The sequence below is a fragment of the Apostichopus japonicus genome, chromosome 22, assembly GCF_037975245.1.
Source record: "Apostichopus japonicus isolate 1M-3 chromosome 22, ASM3797524v1, whole genome shotgun sequence".
Lineage (NCBI taxonomy): Eukaryota > Metazoa > Echinodermata > Holothuroidea > Aspidochirotida > Stichopodidae > Apostichopus > Apostichopus japonicus.
In genome coordinates this window covers 8,819,480-8,838,342 of record NC_092582.1, presented here as the reverse complement: position 1 = coordinate 8,838,342, position 18,863 = coordinate 8,819,480, and the positions used below count along the sequence as shown (strand labels likewise).

Below are 18,863 nucleotides of genomic sequence, written 5' to 3'. Positions count from 1 at the left end.
TATAGCCAATTGTAACTTTTATGAGGAGGGCAACTGTATTTGAACAATAAAAGATGCAATAAATAGAGATAGAGTTTTCAGCATTACAAGTTAACGACATTTTATATATGCAAAATTGCTTGAACTAGTAACTACTTGTAAAATATTTATGGTCGTCCAGTTTTGTTTATTGTATCATAATATTACAAATAGACTTATCAGATATATTTAGTTACACAGCGAGACAGATATCAAGAGAGACGCACTAAAAAGTTAACGCCTAAAAGAGCAAACTAAACCTTAACACAGGATAATAAAACTTTACGAGCTGTATTCGGTTTATAATTGGAATTTTTTGATAACTTTAGAAATACAGTGCTTTCTTTATATTTATATTTATATCATATACATTGAAAGGGTCTTTATCTTCGATCACCAGCCAAACTCTCAAATGAATCTAATGTCACGCATTATTCACGTTTCGTGTGTCTGCCAATGTATATATATATATATATATATATATATATATATATATATATATATATATATATATATATATATATATATATATATATATATAAATATATATATATATAAATATGTATATATATATATATATATATATATATATATAAATATATATATATATACATTGGCAGACACACGAAACGTATATATATATATATATATATATATATATATATATATATATATATATATATATATATATATATATATATATATATATATATATGTATGTGTAATAAGCGATGGAAGTGGAGAGGTATGATACGTGCACCAGCGAAAAATTTATGCATTGTGAAAGTATGGATTGGAGGGTGGGGGGGGGGGCAGGATGATAAGTTAATTCCTCTTTTTACTCTGAAAAAGTTAAGTGTCTCTGAATTAAGGATACGATAACAGTAACCCTATATCGATGTTTAAAATATTTCGATAATGAACTAAAATTGTTAAATACCTTGAGACACTAAAGGGTTCTACAAAATCGAAAGTTATCCCTTAATTGACGTTTAACAAATGTGGATAAATGACAAACAATTTGTGATAGCAGATTTACTTTGACCTTGGAGTACCTGTGGATATGTAGAATATGTTTTGGTCGCGTTCCTTGTAGAAAGGAATATAAGTAAAACCTTTATGCGTTTTGCATTCAAACGATTTTTTGCTTCCATTAGCAAACGTATATCTGGACTGATATCCTGTGCCGTATATACTGTACAAGATAAAGAAATCTATCATCTTTCTATACATTCAATGTTTTGGATTCATCTCTTAAGCTGATAAAGTTGTTCTCTTCAAGGACGCTATCTCATTTCAGCCATATATAGGACACGTAGGAGTGGCCAAGAAATCTAAGTGTAGGTTTTGACACATCATATAGGCTCCTGACATAAAGTACATGCAAAACAGACTATACTTTTAAAAATTGGCTTTATATTTTGCTTTGTGTATTTGGTTTTGTCTACCATATTAAAAGTATGTAGAATGTAAGCAGACTTTACAACTACAGTGTATATGAAACCGAACCAAGCTGTTATCGAAAAGAAATTCAAGAATTTTGTGAATAAATTAACAAAAACAATTGTTGACATCAAAATTGGCATGTATAATTAAGGCTATTAGATTGTTAACAAAACTTAATCTTTCTTGAATACTTAAAAGTTTGTTTAATTGAAAATGCCCTAGCGTTCATCGGAGACCAAATAATCTACATTTCACACAGGTCGTCCGTCTCGTCGTATGTGTGCAGGGCCGTAGCCAGCAAAGGGGGCAGGGGGGGGGGCAGCTGTCCCGAAATTTTCACTTGTTATATGCTAGTAGGCGTACGATAATGTGAACGCCTGAGCAGTATGCGCTATTGCAGTTAGTTTTAGCAAAATTTTCAAATCATTTCTTCTGATTTCAATGATTAGTCAGTAGTGTGCAACTTCAATATTTCTCAAGATTTAAATGCTTATTACGGTACATGCACGATCACGGAGGCGATAACCGTGAGTTTGTTTTTGTTTTCAAGTTTTTAATAGAATAACAATAAATGTAGAGAGCTTCTCAGATTTAATCTGCGTTTACAGTGTAGCAGTCTAGTGTGAAACTACGGTATAAACATAATTATACGTCTGAGCTTTTTATGTAGGCCTATTAGTTTCATTGTTACCCCCTTTACCACTGCCCCTATGTTTAACTAAGAATATTAAGGCAATGTGAATAAACGTATATACCAGGGCCATTTTAAACATACTAACCATGTGATCAGGCCATCCGTCTCCTACACTGCCCACCCACAGCTCATTGTCCCGTCCAACTAAAGTATGTCTACTTTTTGCAAGTTAAACTAATGATAACATAAACATAACAATTACATTACACCAAAATACCGCATATGGCTTCCCCTCAGCACATATAGAACATAGCTACCATCGAAATGACCTTTATCTTCAATTACTTTCCAGAAATATTGATTTTTCCGAATACCACTGGCACGGCAAAAAGCCAATAGTATGACCCACAGCCACTAGTACTTCTCACAGCCACTAGCAGCGCACAAAGTCACTAGTACGCATCACAGACACGAGTAGCCTACGGCTGGCAGCCACGAGTAAGGCTGACAGTCACTAGTCTTATGTTACTTTTATCAACAGTATAATACATATCATTGTGGATAATTCAATTGATCTTTGGGTACGATTGGTACCGCAAAAGGGATGAGACATGGGAGGTACAGCGTTAGGAATTTAGTGTGGATAGTATCAAACTATGATGATTACCAGTGCATAACTAGCTCCCCCCCCCCCCCGCCCCCTTACTCACACCCATATACACAAGTACGACTATTTAGAATCTGCAGAGAGACACTATAAGTAGAACCTGCATTCCGCATATATTATATTCCTTTATTTTAATAAGCTAACATGCTTTCTGTCAGGTTTATCTGGGATTTAGAATTTAGAAAACAATTAATAAACAATTTGCACTGATACTTAAGTCAGAACAAAGCAACTAACGTCATCATCGTATGTTGTCTCAATGGAGATAACTTGAAACTGGAAATACTGGGGATATATCCATCAACATATTCGCTTACGCAGTGCACAGGGGTTGTGATATTACCGAGTTTATCTTCCTGTCCAATACTATACTAATATTCAGTTAATTATTACATTAATAAGTATATAAAACTATCAAACAATTATTACTGAAGCGTATTGTTATTCAAAGAACAAAAAATATAATTTCAATGAAGCATTCGTTTTCCTTTACATTTTGAAGTATATCGGCATATCAAGAAACAGATGATGAGTAGGGAGATTCGTGTTGAGTAAAGGCAGTTAATTGGTAAGGAGATAATACAAGCAATGATCACAGTAAACGGGAGTAAACTGATCAAGTGAGACTGTTAAAAGAAGAAGAAAAAACCTATACAAAAATGTTTTCAGAATTCTTTCCGTTCAAGTTTTGTCTGCACGTTTTCCCGCATTTTCTCTTCTTGTTCGTTTGCTTTGTGGTCAGTTATAATGTTACCAAGCCATGCAGGCAGGTCTTACAAAATGCAAACATTGAGTTAGAATAATTGGCAGTGAGCATATTGAATATCAGTAGGGTTGACAAACTAACAAACCAGATTTGAGGAACATAAAGTGATTCTTTATGTAAGTCCGGCGTCTTAGATGACTTAGTAATTTACCCATATACTACACGAGACTATTAACCTAAACAAGGTTAACGTTCTGTCTAAACATTTACCAATGTATTACACAAGGTTCGACACAAAATCCTTCTTGGCGGTCCAAACTATACATTTCACCTTATACCTTATAGATAATACCACTTTCCTAATTATGCTGCTAGTATGCAACTGAAACACTAAAGCGCTGGGTGTCTCTTAATTCTCGAAAAAGTTTATAACCACAGGTTGACAAGCATGCTTGATAACTTACTTTGACAAGGCAACGACACGTGAATAATGTTTGCAAACCTTTCCAAGCTATACCATACTGAAATACTGTGACATGTATTACGTGACATACTATGACATGTATTTTATGAGCAAATAGACCTATCTGATATTCGGTTCAGGGATTGTAAATGATAGACTTTAACATTTCTTTCAAAGTAATAAACATCTTGATAGATATTATTACGAAATCGTCTGAATATCATTGATCTAAATCTGATTTTAGATTTGTAACGTATGATTGGTCATATTGTTACGCAGCCTGTGTCTTTCTGTGCCTTCACGCTTTACGCAGCCTTTGTGCAACGTGGCAGATTAGTGGCTTAATATATAACATGTAGTCATGTCAGGGATGGAGGGGGAGCTGAACCGTTACCCTTAAGGGAGAAGATGAAGAAATATAAGGAAGTGAATTTAGTGTAACATTACTAAAGTATTAAAACGCTACCTGTAACAGGATTTTTCTCTAGCATTGTGTCTGTATTAATGTGTAGAATCATTGGTATGATAATTGCGTACTATCTTCCTTTTCTCGTGTTTTTATAACAAAATCTGAAAGAGCTGATAATGTAACAAACATCAGATAAACGTCTGCCCCTTACATCCTGTGTCCGGTGTACTGGGCTTCGTGTTATGGTTATCTATTTCAGAATCGAATCATTTTGCTCTTATCAACAAGAAGCACAACTAACTAATATATAAACAGCAAATAATTAGAGAATATACTACGCTATGTATGTTTTTCATGTTGGTCGTTCATTCAAGTAAGTGGCATGTATAATATAAATACAGAAGAAACCATGTTTTTTGTTTGTTTCCCTTGAAAGGCAGTGGCGTAGCCAACTTGGGTGAATCTGTTTTTGCTAATTCACGAGCAATCTGATAGGCTGAAAACGGCGAAATTAAAAACCTGTTTGGGAAAAAAATCGCCAGCGTGGGGAGGGTTAGGGACGCAGAGGTTTTTGGCGGGTCGCGATGAGCGACGGTGAAACATGAAAGGGAGCAAAAACAAAATCCGGCTATTTAATAAAATTGTTACTGTTAAATAAAAAGTTATTGTACCAAAAGGGAAAATTTTAGTTTTAAAAGTTTTTAGTTTTAGAATTAAACCCCTCCCCAGGACGGCGATCGACCGCAATGTGCCTAAAAATGGGGACAAAAAATGACTTCCCCCTCGCCAAAAACCTTGCTGCACCCCTGTTGAAAGAGAAAAGACCGGGTACAACCTATGTCCGTGTAATCTTCTGGAACATCAACGTAACTTTAAAATACATTAAACACACAAAAGTTGGCAGCCACGCTCATAGTAGAAATGTACCGAGTCTTTCTTAAATTAAGATATACTAAGGAGATTTTTCAATTGTTTTGTGAAAACAAGAGGTTCTGCTCTACGGATTTCAAAAAGTTCCTTCCATTAAGCCGAAGTGAAATGTCGTGATATATTTACAGTGTTTTAATGAGCTATTGAAGCAACGTTTATGTGGCTCAAATCGCAGTGAATCACGGATGCAATAGTTAACAAAGAAAAATAATAAATAAATTTATTGAGGCATGGGGAAGAGGGTATTGAAAAATTAATATCATATTCTGCCGGGAATACGTAAGCTTCTTTATTATATCTGTATTTGTGATATACACACAATTGATCGATCCTTGTTACTCTGCTCAATATATGTTATGCATGGAACCACCATTTATCCTATCACAATTTAAAGTTGGCAGCCCACCTTTACACCTACGGATATTGAGAATACCCAGAAATTACCTTTATGGTTCGAAACGTGTCTAATAATAACACATCATGACATAGCTCTTAATCACACCAGCTATCGAAAGCTACTATTAACCATTATCCGATCGCGTTAATTGGGGATAATTTCCAATTACCACTCTAGCTGTAATTTTGTAAATTCCTTTCACCAGCCAATCAACACTGATGCCTCTAGCCCGATATATCAATAAATGAGACATGTCACTGAGTCTTGGAGACGGTCCACCACTTTCTCTCAAACGTGAAAGAAGCATCGTCTGCAATAGCTATTCTTCACGTCTTTATTGAGGGTTATTGAATGGAACGGCTACAACGATTGTATCTTACTGAATGTTTTCTTTTCTTTATAAAAGAATTCATATAGAAATGTTATCAGGAGCAACTGACAATATTGTCGTGTATATTGAAACGTAAACCATGGTTTCAAATATAACTGAAAAGAACTAAGAAATTGACTAAGACTGCAATAAATGTGATGAATGAGTCTTTATCAAACGAATATACAAATGAATGAGTCATATTTACAATACTACATAAACTACTTTCATGAAACAACTTCGTACTTAAGCGGGTAGCATTTGACGTCATGACGAAATACGACGCTTTCAATAAGTCTCTCTATGTGAATTGGAAGTAATTTCGGCAACGAAAAGAATTTATTTTCAGGCTCCACAATGTAAACACGATAATGTAAAATGTATTAGAAAATAGGTTCTACTATTGTTTTGATAAATAATGGATAGGGTATCCACGTGCAGGGTCCTTAGACAATTAACTGGTAATAGTGTGACATGTCTCACAGCATAACATGTTTATGTTATTATTTCTATTTGTAGCATTGTGTTGAATAATGCCGTCAGGTTAATCGTTTTATTACTCAGTTAAGACTTTGTTTTTGGCTGTTTGTTCGGTTATTATTATTTATTTTTTTGGCCAGAGTTTCTTGTTCAATACGTCATCGTGAATTAACAATCTTCCCAGTCCATTCTGGTTACGCTTCTGAGGAATGGATCATTCTGTGAATGGTGAACTTGATCACTTCATTCCGCAAATTGAAAAGTGTATGAAAAGATACTCTTTGCCATCGCGAATTGAAAATATATTTGATTTTTAAGTCCTCTCCATTTCTTCTTCGTATACTTGATCTATACAGGCAATGAAAGTATCGTAATGTTGATATTACTCTGCATGTACAAATGAGAGGGCAAGTAGAACTAATAACTGTAGAACTGTGGAGTGTTAGCTCAGTGGTTAACGCCGTTGCCTTTCAATCGTAACATCCAGAGTTCGAGTTACTTCAAGATTAATGTATGTCGTCCAGTTACAGAGTTGTTGACAATTGAAAGTTCACAATCATGGACGTTAATGGTTAATATAAGGGACTGACTTCGGTCAGCTCGCGGCTTAGATAAGCCAATGAGGTTTCTTCGCGAGTTCATGCTTGCAGGAGGATCTAAAGAAAAATACATATAATAATTAATGTAAACAGATCCACAAACCTCTTGTGCTTTATCCTTCAATCTAATTTGCCGTGGTGTAACCATTGAGCTGTCATGCCAGTTCTCTGAATTTAGTTGGTAGTCAATCTTTGGAAGTTCTTCTTGATAAGGGTAAAAATCCCATAAAAAGCTATAAAAACAAGTAAGAAGCCGACGTCAGCTAAGCATGTTTGCTGTTTTTCACTGTCACACGTATCATTATTAAGGTTTTAAAGGATAAAAAGGTACAAGAAGTAGCGAAATTAATCAAATTATCTAAAAGTAACATCAGTGCTAAGAACTAAGGAACACACCTCTCTCAGCTATATCTCAATGATCAACTAAATTCATTACACAATTCGTTATCAACATACGGAGGTGGGATTGCGTGACAACAAGACACATATTAATCTTTACTTTATTGCCAATTGTAACTTTTATGATTAAGGCAACTGTATTTGAACAATAAAAGATGCAATAAATAGAGATAGAGTTTTTAACATTACAAGTTAACGACATTGTATATATATAATTGCTTGAAGTAGTAACCACTTGTAAAATATTTTATGGTCGTCCAGTTTTGTTTATTGTATCATAATATTACAAATAGACTTATGAGATATATATATATATAGTTACACAGCGAGACAGATATCAAGAGAGCCGCACTAAATAGTTCACGCCTAAAAGAGCAAACTAAACTTTAACACTGGATAATAAAACTTTACGAGCTGTGTTCGGTTTATACTTTGGGATTTTCTTCCAACGTTTGAAACAGTACTATTTATTTCAAAATCATTTATAACATTATAAAGTTCTTTACCCTCGATCAATAGCCAAACTCTCAAATGAATATATGTAACACATTATTCACGTTTCGTGTGTCTGCCAATATATATTATATGCGGTGGAATTGGAGAGGTATGATACGTGCACCAGCTAAACATGTATGCATATAGTAAAAGTATGGATTAGAGGCTGGGGGTGGCAGGAAGAGAAGCTAATTCCTTTATTCTCGGAAAAAAAAAAGTTAAGTGGCTCTTAGTAAAAGGCATTATCATTAGTTTGACATGCCAAAAGGGGACCTACTTTGGTTGAAGGGGGCAAATGAGCTGTGGGTGGGCCGTATAGGAGACGGATGGCCTAATCACATGGTTACTATGTTAAATAATGCTCTGGTATATACGTTTATTCACATTGCCTCAACATTCTTAGTATATACATAGGGACAGCGATATAGGGGCTAACAATGAAACTAATATCGATAGCGGTCTTGACATACAAATATACCAATGGCATTAATTATCCGTACTATATATGTGACGTCATCACATACAATTTCATTGAAAAGTTGTTGGAAACAATTCATCCAATCGATTGTCATATGATATAGGTCTTCTTTATTAATCAATCATTAATTATGAACAATTTTTGTTTATTTGCTTTGAATTTAGTAGAAATACAAATCAAACCTGCCAGAAATGACACATGGTTTTGGCGAACATTTGCTTTCTTTAACGGCAATTAAACCCATTTCAAGATTGATTCTTTTTGCTGCAGGAAGCGACTTTGACTACCTACAAGTCCGCAAGGATTAATAATATTCAGTTTCAATCAATAGCTATGGAACTTAAATGCTACATGATACTGACAAGCAGACATATATGACAGAAGTTGATCAAGGATTTAAAATAGGAAGGACTGGTTCGTTGAAGCATACTCCCATGTAGAAGCGCCTGGAGGTCCTCTCTCGTTAAAAAAAAAGAGGATCTAAAATTATACTTCATGAGGTCCGTTCAGGCTTTAACATTTAATGAAGTCAATCATTAGATCTATACACGCAAGTTTGTCCTAATAACTGCAAGTGGGTGAATCGTTAATCATTTACTTGTGCTTGTAGTACAGAGAATTTAGTTATATCCTTTTTATAAGTATTTTCAAGTAGCCTATATGGAACCAGTACGACTTCAAAGGTCTGTATGTTAACCAGAGCGAATATTAAACAGTGTTCTCCTCAGTTACAGCTTAAACTAAGTCGAATATGAACATTTTATTTTAAATGATTTTATTTCACAGACCATTGCACTTATGTAAACGCACAATCGATATATATCAATAAATCTTAAAATTGCAATATGGAATCTAATCCATGTAAATGCGATGTACGACTGTATTAATAGTTAACGATGTGTTTAACAGGGTAAATCGCAGTTTATTTGTATTAAAAACAGCCAAAGATAATATCACATTCACATGTTAGAAATGTTTTTGTTACGGCTTCGTCTTAATCATGACGTACTGTCTACATTAAAGCAAAAGGTTTATTGAATCATATGAAATGTTCATTAGTTTGAATATAGTAAGGTTCAAAGTTAATCTATTCTCCACAAATATTTCATTCGCATTGCTACTGGTTAAAACGGGAGAGGGGGGGGGGTGCTCTTTTATAAAACTGCTTGAAGTTTTTTTTCTGGGTTCGTCTGTTCAAGTTCGCTATAACAAGTCTCCAGCTTCCATGTCTGCAAAACAATGAAAATAACCTTAAATTTATGTTTTAGTCTAACTTTTTTAACCGTATAGGTTAGCAGAAATTCAATCGTATCCCCCCCTTGGAATGATTATACAGACATGATGCTAAAACATGGCAGATATATAATATTTTAAATGGTGCACATTTTTTTCTGAAAACCTCCTACTGTGCTAAGTTAGTCCAATAAACGCCACTATCGCATCTATGATTTGCTATACCATTGAAAATATTTAAATTAACTTCATCAACGATACCTATTTTAATGCTTGCGAGTCACTTCGCCCAACAACCATTTCGCCCAACTGCCATTTCGCCCAACCGTGTTGGTCATTTCGCCCAACCGCGTTGGTCATTTCGCCCAACCAGCATGGTCAGTTCGCCCAACCGTGTTGGTCATTTCGCCCAACCGTGTTGGTCATTTCGCCCAACCTTATTTTTACTAATATTCAGTCAGAATAATATTACTTTTTCTATTCCACCAGTTCAATTTGATTTATTTTGGGTAAGGTTACTTCGTAATAGGTAAATAAAGTGAGGTCCGCTCGATATCGATCGGAGTCTGAGCAGTTATTTCGGGTATAATGGGAGGATTACACTACTTTAGGCGTTTACGCATACAATGGAAGTTATATTATTATACAAACAAAGGGGAATCGGTGTGGAATAATATAACCGTTTCTATTTCACTAGTTCAATTTGATTTATTTTGGGTTATATTATTGGTAGTTATATTATTATTATTATTATATGGAAGTTATATTATTATATAAACAAAGGGGAATCGGTGTGGAATAATATAACCGTTTCTATTTCACTAATTCAATTTTATTTATTTTGGGTTAAATTATTGGAAGTTACATATGTAGGCCTAATCAATTTAACCACGACTTCAAGTTTCCTTAATACTCGGTTCGTATCCCGTAACGTTAACAATTCCCGACCGTTTACTATAAAACCTATCAAACCTAACCCCTAAAATACTGGTCCATCCTACTGACTAACAATTCCGGAACGTTAAGTGAAAAACAATATATATATAAAACCCGTCCGTAATATTTATCAATGTAACCACATATGTAATCACATATGTAGGCCTAATCAATTTAACCACGACTTCAAGTTTCCTTAATACTCGGTTCGTATCCCGTAACGTTAACAATTCCCGACCGTTTACTATAAAACCTATCAAACCTAACCCCTAAAATACTGGTCCATCCTACTGACTAAATTCCGGAACGTTAAGTGAAAAACAATATATATATAAAACCCGTCCGTAATATTTATCAATGTAACCACATATGTAATCACATATGTAGGCCTAATCAATTTAACCACGACTTCAAGTTTCCTTAATACTCGGTTCGTATCCCGTAACGTTAACAATTCCCGACCGTTTACTATCAAACCTATCAAACCTAACCCCTAAAACACTGATCCATCCTCAAGATTCCTTAATATTCGGTTCGTATTCTGTAACGTTTCCTTACTAAAGTTATACAAAGAAAAGGACTTCAAGTTTCCTTAATATTCCTTAATATTCGAACGTTTACTATCAAACCTAACCCCCAACACACTGATCGGTCCTCAAGTTTCCTTAATATTCGGTTCGTATCCTGTAACTTTAACAATTCCCGAACGTTTACTTTTCAAGTATCATATTTAATCAAGGTTGGGCGAAATGACCAGACTGGTTGGGCGAAATGACCAGGCTGGTTGGGCGAAATGACCAGGCTGGTTGGGCGAAATGACCAGGCTGGTTGGGCGAAATGACCAGGCTGGTTGGGCGAAATGACCAGGCTGGTTGGGCGAAATGGTAAGGTTGGGCGAAATGGCAGTTGGGCGAAATGGTTGTTGGGCGAAGTGTCCTGCTTCCATTTTAATTGCTTTCACTGTGGCGGTCTATTTGCGCATCTGCTGCCGACTTTTCTCTACGAGAGATTCAGCGAGGAGAAGGCCATCAGCTGAAGGTCGAAATTCGCTTGTTTCGTTCCAGCAACTGCGGGTCTAAAATTTCTCTACAGCATTGAATACATAAATTAACTAAGATTAATGATCCAAAAGTTCTCCATGTACTTTCCTGCAGTTTTTTTGCAATTCCGCTCGAAAGATCGAACTATATTTTTTATTGCGTATGTTAAAGAAACCTGCCGTTTTACGTTCAAAAGTTGTGCGCCAGTGAGATATCTGTACCATGTGATATGAATTGTCCAATGAGCCATGAGTTCTGTGTGCAATCTTTGTAGAAAACAACAAACATGGCGGCTCCCACGGGCGCTAGTCAGTCTCCAACACATGGAAATCTACAGTGCTCAGTGCACATTGAATCTGTAAAATTTGAAGCAGTCAAGGCACTGACGAATAAACGATGGACTAAAGTTACTTCCTGCGCTAAAGATTGGCTTAATCTCAGCGGCGGAGACACTGATATCGCCGTACTACTGATTACTCCATGGCCTACTACGATCAAGCGTGTGTTCAACAGCATAGTATGATGGGGTTCCACGATAAGTGTTACAGGCGGTTCATTGATAGCAAGCACATTGCTGCAAGAAAACGGACAGTACCAGAGGAGACCCCATATGATTTTAAACGAAGAGTTGACGGAAAAGATCGAGGAAACCAAGCAGAAGCTCTGGTGTATTGCCTGTTCAATTTATTATATGTGGGAAAAGAAACAATACATTACTCGGCGTTGCAAACGGGTGCAGGACAAGCTGCAGCAGGCAGAGACTTTCGATGGAGGTAAGCCTATGCATACTACACGACTCTACTTGTACTTCTGTGGCATAGTTGAAGAGTTAAGAGAAGTTGCATAATGCAAGATCAGTAGCTCTTGAGGGATAGAATCCAAGTCAAAGGGCACAGTGTTGGACCTGAACATAATATAATTAGTGGCATGGTCATCTGATTTGTTTTGTTATAAGGTGGTAGGAACGGAAATTTGTTTCAAATTCTCCATCTGCGGCACTAGCCTAAGTGTTAAATACAGGCTTCATAGTTTTCTTACTGTTGCCCTTTATTTGTATGATAGAGATATTATATTAGTTAGAAAAATAAGTGTAACAAAGGTGCAATAAGGTTAGGTTTGCAAGGTCTTATGGTCAGCCTGTCTCAGAGCTTTACCAAAATGAACAAGTATCTACCTCTGTCTCCTTCATTATTAGTAACAGATATAATCTACCATTGTATAATTTAAACCATAACATTAAGAGATAATGTACTGTACTGTCAAAAAAAAACCTGTTTTAATTCTTTTTTGCATGACACTGGTTTGCAAAATTTGAATGTGTCTTTGTTTGTCCATAGAAGATGAGCAGATCACATGGTATATAAATAAAATTGCCTTAGTTCTTATTTGTTCAAACTTACATTTTGATCAACAGAAAATGCAAAACAATTTGCTTTTTTTTATTTCATTTTATTAAAGTATTGCTTCGACAAGCAGCAGAGCGGAAAAAAGATGAGCCCAGATTTATGAATATTAGAGGAAAAGACCGTGTTGCCATTGAAGTGAGGTACCACTCTCTATGTTGAAGAAACTAGATACAATTCTTGACAAGGAAGACATACAGATCTTGAAAGGTAAATTACTCTCTTCAATGTGTGGTTCATTGAGTGTTCAGGGGTGGATCTAGGACTTTTGGAATATGGGGGTCCTCCCCCAAGGAAAATTAAAAATTCTCTAAACGCTTTGAGATGCAATATCAGGTTAATCTTTCCATTGAAATTATTAAAGTAATTTGCAACATATTTCTAGCTGAATTGTAATTATATTGGTACCCCATCATAAAATGTGAGACTCAAAAATATCCAATTTCATGGTACAAGGTGTTCTGTTCATCTCCTCCTCAGAGCAGAGTTTACCACCAACAAAAGATGCTCTGATCGGAAGCAGGACACTTCGCCCAACAACCATTTCGCCCAACTGCCATTTCGCCCAACCTTACCATTTCGCCCAACCAGCCTGGTCATTTCGCCCAACCAGCCTGGTCATTTCGCCCAACCAGCCTGGTCATTTCGCCCAACCAGCCTGGTCATTTCGCCCAACCAGCCTGGTCATTTCGCCCAACCTTGATTAAATATGATACTTGAAAAGTAAACGTTCGGGAATTGTTAACGTTACAGGATACGAACCGAATATTAAGGAAACTTGAGGACCGATCAGTGTGTTGGGGGTTAGGTTTGATAGTAAACGTTCGAATATTAAGGAATATTAAGGAAACTTGAAGTCCTTTTCTTTGTATAACTTTAGTAAGGAAACGTTACAGAATACGAACCGAATATTAAGGAATCTTGAGGATGGATCAGTGTTTTAGGGGTTAGGTTTGATAGGTTTGATAGTAAACGGTCGGGAATTGTTAACGTTACGGGATACGAACCGAGTATTAAGGAAACTTGAAGTCGTGGTTAAATTGATTAGGCCTACATATGTGATTACATATGTGGTTACATTGATAAATATTACGGACGGGTTTTATATATATTATTTTTCACTTAACGTTCCGGAATTGTTAGTCAGTAGGATGGACCAGTATTTTAGGGGTTAGGTTTGATAGGTTTTTATGAAGACCGATTCCCCTGTGTTTGTATAACATTAGATTAACACTATGTTTTATGGATTAGTGAAATAGAAACGGTTATATTATTCCACACCGATTCCCCTTTGTTTTTATAATAATATAACTTCCATATAATAATAATAATAATAATATAACTACCAATAATATAACCCAAAATAAATCAAATTGAACTAGTGAAATAGAAACGGTTATATTATTCCACACCGATTCCCCTTTGTTTGTATAATAATATAACTTCCATTGTATGCGTAAACGCCTAAAGTAGTGTAATCCTCCCATTATACCCGAAATAACTGCTCAGACTCCGATCGATATCGAGCGGACCTCACTTTATTTACCTAATACGAAGTAACCTTACCCAAAATAAATCAAATTGAACTGGTGGAATAGAAAAAGTAATATTATTCTGACTGAATATTAGTAAAAATAAGGTTGGGCGAAATAACCAGGTCGGTTGGGCGAAATGACCAACACGGTTGGGCGAAATGACCAACACGGTTGGGCGAAATGACCAACACGGTTGGGCGAACTGACCATGCTGGTTGGGCGAAATGACCAACACGGTTGGGCGAAATGACCAACACGGTTGGGCGAAATGGCAGTTGGGCGAAATGGTTGTTGGGCGAAGTGACTAGAAAGCCTCTGATCCAGCATGTTAAGCGCTGCACCAACCAGGCTGCTATTCACAGTAGGGCATTGCAGCAAAGGATTGATGCACTCTCACCAGAGGGACATGGATGGAAACTTGAAAATGATGACCTTATAATCACTTGGATGACGAAGCCACCTGACCCAGATGTTTTGCTTCAGTGTGTCAGCAGTAGCTGTAGAGTCGGCAAATGTCTTAAAGGAAGATGTTCCTGAATGAATGCACAACTACCGTGTACAGACCTATGTAAATATAGAAATTGCAGCAACTTCCAAGAAGATGTTGAGATTGTTGATGCAGGGGAAGATGATTTGGAGGATGAACTGTGATGGTGTTAAATCTTGATATCTTAGTCTGAAATTTTTATCAAGTTTGAAGTTTGTGAAGAGGGTTAACTTTTTCAAAGTCATGTTGTCATTATTTTGTTCCCTAGAGTTTAAAGGAACCAGAAAACATGACCTTATTCATATATTCATTTAGCTATTAGTAGTTTTACGTAGATTACCCTACCTACCAGACACCTTATGATAAATATCCACATTTTCTTCAAATCACACTTTTTTTGCTGAGAGGGGAGGGGGGAGGAGGGTGTTATGGGCATGCTTTACCTCTTGCATATTCACAACTACATTTACTGATGACGATGACGCAAATACCGCGTCCTGAAACCAGTCAGAAGTTTATATACTGTTGTTGGGGAACCATCGCCCCTGACCCTGTTCCAATATCACGGTTCTTTATTGTTTGCCGTAACATTTCGTTACCTGTTTTATTCATATTGTTAACACGTTTTGTGCATCTGTTCAAGTTTTGACTGAAGGATATTCAAGTCTTTAGTGACTTTTATTTCATCTAATTATCTTCACCTCTACTACGGAATGGACTTTCCCTTTTCCATACCATATCTGACTTCCATGCAGTGAATTGAAGTGGATCCTGTTATAACTAGTACAACTGTCCTTGGATGAACTTTTAATCACTTATTAATTCCGCGCCGCGCCTTTTGATGAAGAACCTGTATCTTGAATCATCGCAAAGGCCCAGCTCTACTACACCATTGAGTGTATCGACCCAGTCTTAATAGATACATTATTTCTTTCTATTTGGGGCTTAAGTTAACTGTCTTCGTTATTCACTTATTTGTACCATTCACCATTATTATTCATATTATTTGTAGAATATAGAACTATTATTATTCAAAATACCATTCGAAACCTTGTCGATCTTTTCTTTTATACGTTAACTCCCTTGGAAACACTTTTTGCAGGAATACGAATTATAAACATGTCGTTTCCGTAACATGGAGAAAGTACCTAGTTTTGCAGAAGACTGTAGAAAGAGTACTAAGGTAACGGATATATACCGACTAACTTTATTTCACATCTACGATATGCCATGATGTCTTAGTGTGCCAACTTATATATTGATTTATACAAAAGAAATAGCTCACTGGTCTTGGGGCATTGGCACATCTCACTGTAACTAGGGAATTAGCTACATGTAAAGTAGAGGGGGTCACATGTGTAAAACAGTTTGGATGGGGGGTGTAACAATTATGGAGAGGAACTTTTCATTATATGTGTATATTTACGCATACATGCACAGACGAAATGCATTCATAACATAGGGGGAAAATCTAAAAATATTTGATTTATTACAAAGCATTATATCTGAGTTTATTAAAAGTGGTACATTTTTATAATTAAAACCCTTAAGTTATAATGTGAAAAAATTGTATTTCATATTTCAAAGTTGAGAATGTGAGTTTTTACCATTTTGGAGAAAATGGAGGGGGGGGGGGGGGGGGAGGGCACAACTTGTAATGCCTGAAAACAACCCTCACTGACCCTTAGACCAGAATCCTCTTCCACCATTCTTGTAACCATGACCCAACTATTATACAAAAAAAAATATATCAGTCGTAATTAAACATATAAGAAAAGATTGGTATGTATGCACCACTGTACCAAATCTAACGTTAGCACATGTGTTCCTAATACATAGCATCGTAGCACTTAATGTCTATATAACATACCCAATTTCGAGGGTGCGTTACGAAAATACTGCAGGAAATTTGTTGGAGAACTTTTGATATAATGTCTGTGATGCATTGAACTACCCAAAAATGCTTTAAAAATCTAGACCCAGTGTTGGTGGAACGAAACTGATTTTACAGCCTCTTTTTGAGTTTCAGCTGATGGCCTAGAGATTGAACAAGGCATTTCTTCTTCGTGAAGTAGCTTGTTAAGGAGACTCGCTCATTGATGCAGTGCATTAAAACGTTAAGGAAATTCTATGAATGGGCTACATAACAAACTAATTATTAATTCTGCCTGGCCCATGGATATGTTAAGTGTCTTCGACAGAAGTCTACATTTCGAAGCATAATTAGTCCTCTTTGTTAAGTACCTGATCTTTAATGAGGGAACCGAAGTACTTTGAATATCTTTATTTTCATTATAATATTGATGATGGGTTACTTGTTTGTTTAGAAAAGTCACCCAAGAGAGCTTGGGCACGAAAATCAAACGGTCGGAATGTGATGATATCTTGATGATGGAGTAGAGAAGAACTGTCCCCTTTGGTAAACCAGCTGCATTTTACAGAGCTCTTCTCTTACATGTCTACACTTCGCTGTTACACCTTCTCATCTATACTTGATTGACAAATGTTTGACATTTCAACACCTCGTGAAGGCTTTGACCATATACGTATAGGTCAACGGTTGGTTTCTCATCTCTTCTCCTTCTTCGGACTTCTGAATATAGGTTCAGTTTTTGAATTCTGGTTAAGTATCTTATTCTTAATTTCACCATTTTAAGTGTAGGGTGGGAGTGGGGGTGGGATGACACTTTACGTCGCGGAGAGGAGGGGTCTAAAGTGAGAGTTAGCACTTCCTTTTGTGAAATTTAATAAAATGAAGGTTGATTATATACAAAATAACAGTAAACTATATGTTGCATATTTTGACACAATATTGAAGAATTTTAGACTGTTTAGGTTTTACGGAACATACATGTTATATATTAATGTGCTTTACACTAGGATCATCCCTGACTTTATTCTGGGGGGGGGGGGGGGGTTATAAGAATAATGCCATCAAAACAAACAGAAAAGTGAAAACTTCATAAAAATGCGATTTTATATTTATTGAAATTACCATATTTTACAAGCGTTAATGACCAATATGCTGCCCGATAAAATGCAGTATGCAATTATAGGTGCAATATGGTTAGTCTGATAATAATTATAGTTTATCGTAAATAATAGCTCACACAATTACTAGGACGGCTCACAGCCACTAGAACGGCTCACAGCCTCTAGTACGGTTCACAGCCACTATAGTCTTATGTTACTTTTATGAAAATTATAAAACAGAATTCATTGCGGAATATTCGATTGATATTTCGACATATATAGCATAATTTATTATTATACTAATTTTGTTGATGTTTTATCTATCTTGTGGTCGATGTTGTCCTTTAAATGGTTAAGTTTTTTTATTCTTTATCTTAATTATTTAACCAAAGGATTACATATATACAAAAACATTTGAAAGATTTCGGGTCATGAGACTTTGGAAAGATTAAAACAATTGATTAGAATGTAGAACGTAATGAATAAACACAGCAATGAACGATGTATGGATGGACGTAAGTAACAAAAAACTAATTTATTTATTTATTTTATTGTTTTTTTCTTAACAGTAATGGTACCATAATTTCTAGAGATAGAGGGGGGGGGGGGTTGGTTGGGATGAGGGACCCGTGGATGACGGGCAAACAATTTGGGGACAAGCATTTCTGGATGGGAAAACTGTACCTGCATAACATGCACATAATGTGCAAAGTTATGGGACAGAACTGCTTAGGTTTCTTTTTTACCAGAGCCGACTGGGGGAAA

At 35.9% G+C, this 18,863-nt stretch overlaps 1 protein-coding gene and 1 long non-coding RNA gene across 2 annotated transcripts in view; one reads left to right on the top strand and one right to left on the bottom strand.

The window, feature by feature from the left end:
- The window catches only part of LOC139963444 (uncharacterized), an 84,281-nt gene that overhangs the window by 33,299 nt on the left and 32,119 nt on the right, over nucleotides 1-18,863 (bottom strand). The gene's annotated exons all lie outside the window — the stretch shown is intronic.
- Nucleotides 11,873-13,618, top strand: LOC139963445 (uncharacterized). Its single transcript, XR_011791582.1, has 3 exons — nucleotides 11,873-12,473; nucleotides 13,159-13,313; nucleotides 13,584-13,618. It is a non-coding gene; the product is annotated as an uncharacterized lncRNA (long non-coding RNA).